At 37.7% G+C, this 5,644-nt stretch overlaps 1 pseudogene; it reads left to right on the top strand.

The window, feature by feature from the left end:
- Positions 1–5,462, top strand: part of LOC124894215 — an 11,502-nt pseudogene extending 6,040 nt beyond the window's left edge.
- The last annotated feature ends 182 nt before the right edge of the window (positions 5,463–5,644 follow it).

Below are 5,644 nucleotides of genomic sequence, written 5' to 3'. Positions count from 1 at the left end.
ATAGGATATGTATTGTATTTGATGCCTACACATTCCACATATTTCTTTCATCACTACCCCTAAATCAAAAGAGTGTGTGCAATTGATAGTGGTAAAACATTTATCATCCTCAATACATACTTGTGCTTTGAGAAACATTACACTTACGATATTGAGCATTCAACCACTATCCATCCACACACTTCTTAATTCACCCTCCCTAATTTGTCTATGCTCTAATATGATTATGTGACTTGTTTACACTCTTTAACATGTGTAGAAATCCACACCACATTTATTTATAATTTATTTAATCATTTTTTAACTACATCCAAGTGATGGTCTATAACTGTGTACATAGATCACCATAATATACGCATAATAATGATATCAGTCGATGCGATAATAAACGTGAATGTCTACGATATACCAGACTGATCGATGGAGTACATAGTCCATGATATATGATGGTCTATTAAGTGTCACCATCAGTCCAACATCATCTATTTAAATCCTTTTTAATTAAATTATTTTCTTCCACCAGCCACAAAACATGTGATTATCCATTTAAATCATATTATATTTAATTATTTTCTTCCACCAGCCCAAAATACATGTTACTATTATTTATTTAATTTTTTCTTAATTTAATAATTATCTTTCATAATTCCCAAAACATGTGATTATCTATTATTTATTTTAATTTACCCGATGATCTATCGATTCATGTAGTCTACGATCGACTAATATGTACATTCGACGAAATACTTTGTATAAAATCTAAATATTAGATTTTACGCTTCAGGAAATTAGACAAGCCACAATATTGTAACTTGAAAAGGCAGACATATTTGATTCGAGTTTTCAAATAAGGGATTAGAACAAAGATGGCAAACACACAATGTTAAAAGAAACTGAATCATAGTTGTATTAAAATTGTTCATTGCATTACATAATAAAATTTACATCAAAAAGGGGAAAATGGAAGAAGCTTTCTTCTTACAAAATCCTACAAAGAAAGCTTTTTAAGCAATGAACAAATAAAAAAAACTTTAAAACATGTACTAAAATAAAATATTTAAACTAAATTATGGGGAGGGGGGGGGGGGGGGATGTAGTCAGGGCCTTCCATTCCGAGCCTTTCCAGAATTGCCCTCAAGAAACGAGAAATTTGACGGAGCTTCCGCTCCAGGTAGTGCGGTCTTGACCCAGCCCGTAGAAAAGTCGGTCCAAATCATTCATTAGGAGGAGGAGGTCGTAGTGCCTCGGAGGAACACGTCTGATGGGGCGCAGGGGTATCTTTCTTGGAGGCATTTTTTTGATTTGGGTGAAGAAGAAGAAGAAGAGACGGTTTCTGATATTTTTGGTTTAGGAAAAACTAAAGAGTTGTGTAGAAAGAGGGCCTGTACTTATAGACCTGTAGATTGCGTCCAATCATATATCCACCCAATGGTAGGTCGACGTGTCTAAAAAGAGAAAATGTTTCGTATGCGTATACCAACTATTTTTTCTCGTGAAGAGACGTTTTGTGCAACTTTTTAATAAATGAGAACGGGAAACAAGGGAAATAGTGATTCATTGCATTGATTGGAGAGATAAGCTGGGAAAATGACCAACATAACGTGTTAGATCAATAATAATATAATTAATACATAATATTTTATAGACCATATATTATATATACCGTAGACTACAAATAGTCTATCGTAGACAAAGCTTTAGGTCGATAATAACTGAACGTTAAAATCTACAGAAATGCACATTCATCCCCCAAAACAGTAGCTTTACAACTGAAGCTAAAAAAAAGCCTATTTATGATTTGATGCCCATTCTATACGTGGTTCTTTTGTGTTCGGATTTCTTGCATATTGAACACCTATTCCTCCTTTTGGACTTGAATGTCTCACCAATGCCCTTAGTGCGTTTGACTTTCTTCCTTTTGAGTTTGGGATCGTACGGGGGTGGAGAAATTTTGGTGTCTACGAATTCCTGTGGCATAGTCCATTTAGCCTCTGGAGGGACCACGTTAATTGCTTCCAAGTATGCGAGGAGGTAACTTTTAGTTTTATAAATTGGCAAAGAGTAGTCGTAGATGGAGTTACCATAATCTTCGCCATCGTCGTACTTTGCTCGCAAAGCTTCCATCGTATATTCGCATGGCATTTTCACCAAGTCAAATTTCCGACAGGAATAATTCCTCTCCAAGAGATTGACCTTGGCAGTAACGTCGTTGCTGAACACCGTATACTCGTCAAGAACCCCGTTTGGATTATCCACATACAAGGAATCGCTCGAACTCTTATTATCCCTTAGGATCCTTTCCGCAGAAGGCACAAATATGTTCTCTTTACCACCGACAAATGCATGCCGCTCCCTAAACTTTTCACCAAATTTTTTAGCAATTGAATTGAATATGTACGACACGGAGTACTCCCGTTCATCCATCAAAATCGAGTTGAGTGACTCGGCGATGTTTGTGGTCATCACATCGTACCTATTTCCCAAAAAGTGTGTTCTACTCCATTTTTCAAAACCAAGCACAATTTCAAGGACATGATCTACCTCGGGGCATTTACTCTTCAATTTTACAAAATTATCGCTAAACTCATCAAAGGAATAAGCCTTTGCCGCAGCGTAGAATAGATAAAGATATTCTTCGCAGTGTTGATTTACGCAAAGATTTTCAGCGAGGTGCCTCATGCAAAGTCCGTGATGTGCACGATTGTATACACGGGAGAAGGCATTGGCGATACTAATGTGTCTGTCGGATATGACGCATAGATATGATTCATCTTCTATGATGGACTTCAGCTTCTGGAAGAAGAAGGTCCAAGAAGCACCGTTCTCTTTATTGACTACACAAAAGGCAATCGAAAATATAAGATTTTTGGTGTCATGTGCAACGGTGATCAGCAGAACGCCCCGTACTTTCCATACAAATGTGTGCCATCGATGACAATTACCTTTCTCATGTGGGCATATCCTCGTATGCAAGCTCCGAATGCTAAGAAGTATTGAACGAACGATCCATCCATCCAGTTTACCATGATAGAGTAAGAAGACCCATGATTCAATAACTCCACCATGTGAGAAAAGCCGGTAAGCAAGCATATCCGTGCTCCGGTGTCCCGCAAATGATGTTCTTCGCAATTACACTTCCTTTTCAACACACCCAATAGCTTGCGTTGCAATGCAACTCCTTAAATACATTTCTTTGAATTTCTCTTATGCTTGGACCCTTACCATCCTGAAAATAATTTATGCATACTGAAGCAATCAATTCGGATGAGACTTTTTTGTGCCTGCGGGTGGCATTTTCAATGCCGCACGTGTGCATCCCGACATACTTGTATATGCGAAATCTATTCGAGGTGTTATACTTTTTTGCCTGCAACAGCCAGGCACAACCACGAGATAAGCATTGCGCCTTCATCAATTCCGTACAGCTCTTCTCCATATAATAATCAAAAGACTACCTCACCACTCCTGCGTCTAGTTGCATTTTCAGCTCTTTTTTATCAGCAAATATTTGACCATAAAAAAAATTGGTTCCGTCGGTGAAGGAGTGTCCTACTTGTGATTCCGTTTCATTGTCTTCTTCATTATCTTGCGAGTCTGATGAAAAGTCTTCCATATGCATAGAATAATCTTCCATATTAATTGTATCATCAACATTGTTCTCATAATTATTCAAATCGTCGTCAATCAAATCATCATCGACTGCCGGACGCCGCGGTGGGGGTGCTGATGAATTCAGTGGTCCTTCAAAGGACCTCTCAGCCACATTTATCCTCAAAATTGTCCTAAAGCCATCTGCATCAGCATCCATTATGTACCTCAGCACACGTACATCGCTATTTATGATAGTAGGATTCACCTTTTCCCTCGAATGCATTACATAACTAATCACCAGGTCGCTTGGCGCGTAATCTAGATCCCCGCTCTGCATTACGCTTGCAACAAATTCTTCGTACGAACTATTGCAGCGAATAAGAATGGGAATTATCACCTTGGTAAATTATCTCCATTTCCAACATTTCGAAGTCTCCACCCATTCTCCCATGAAATCACCAGAAACCAAAATAAATTTTGCAATAGACATCCTAGAATTAAGCTTCGGTCGATGGTAGATTATGCTTATGGTCTATGTCGTGTTGTATGCACGGTTGATGACTGGCGAGGACGGGTCGATGACTACGCAGATTTCCATACAAATACTTGAAATTGCAAATATTGCTTGTAATCAATGGTTGTTGGGTTTATGGAATAAAGAAATGAACTTGGAGTCGCCTGAGCTGCTGTAATGCACTTTCTAAAGTGGTTTTGTGTAATGTGAGTGATTTAAAGCTTTTTAACAATGGTGGAAAATGTGTTTGAGAAGATAGGAAACAAATGGGGTAACAATGGATGCAATGGACAAGCTTATGATGTTTGTGGACTAATTTACAGCTGATCGCTGGAAAAAAACGCCGGAAAAGTGGCCGGAATCGGAGCTTTTTGGTGGGAAAAATAATCACTTTCTATTTTTAGCTTTTGAAATTATTTTTTTTTAATATTTTTGAAAACCTAGATATTATTTTTATATATATAGGGGTGGATGATAGAGTGGGTTGAAGTGTATTATTAGAAACTTGTGGATGAATTTATTAAGTTGGAAGTATTGGGTTAAAGTGAATTATTATAAAGGTTGGGGCTGAAATTGTTAAGTTGGAAAAGTTGGTAGTGAGGTGGAATTACGTGGGTATTTGACAAAGGATTTAAAACTTATAGGTGTTTGACAAAATAATTTGAATAAAAAATCTCTTTGACATAAAGACCCAAGTTAGGTAACACTCAAGTTCTTGTGGGGAAAGCAGGAGAAATAAGAAAAACTTTAATCCTCCAACTCTACCACCACCCAAAGTTTCCATTCTTCCTCCTCCCAAGATCTTAAAAAGTCCTCCTCCTCCACCACCAAAGGTTTCAGTTTCTCAACCACCTCTAACGTCCAAGGTTTCAGTTTCCCCTCCTACGCCGCCACCAAATGTTTCATCTTCTCCTCCTCCACCACCACTACCATCAAAGGTTTCAGTTTCTCCACCTCCTCCGCCACCGAAGGTTTCACTTTCTCCTCCTCCACCACCACTAACGTCGAAGGTTTCAGTTTCTCTTCCTCCTCCGCCACCAAGGGTTTCATTTCCTCCTCCTCCACCACTGCCGTCGAATGTTTCAGTTTCTCCTCCTCCTCCACCACCACCAAAAATTTCACTTCGTCCACCACCACCAACTCAATTTTTGTTCCCTTAATTAATCTAGAGTATGCATCTCCTTTCTTGATTTATTTGTTGTTGGATTTATAATTAATATTCATTTTGGAAAGAAAATCAAATGCTTTATTTGTATTATTTTTGCCGGAACTGCTCCTGCTTCTGGTTAACATGAGAATTAACCTAACTTTGTATGAACTTGTATCAGTGAGTGAATGTTATATTCTTATTTATACATGTGTCGTGTGGATTATATTTTCTTTTGTATTCCTTATAATTAATAAATTTAATGGTGACAGTACTGTTATTGTTTTCTCATGAACCAACTCAAATGAATCCATGAATATCCTTATTGACTGATAGTTACCTATGATCATGTTTCCTTTATTGTTAATTCTAGATAAGTTGCAATTTAAATT

Source organism: Capsicum annuum, unplaced genomic scaffold (assembly GCF_002878395.1).
Source record: "Capsicum annuum cultivar UCD-10X-F1 unplaced genomic scaffold, UCD10Xv1.1 ctg71637, whole genome shotgun sequence".
Classification (NCBI taxonomy): domain Eukaryota; kingdom Viridiplantae; phylum Streptophyta; class Magnoliopsida; order Solanales; family Solanaceae; genus Capsicum; species Capsicum annuum.
This window is presented reverse-complemented; position numbering and strand designations above follow the sequence as displayed.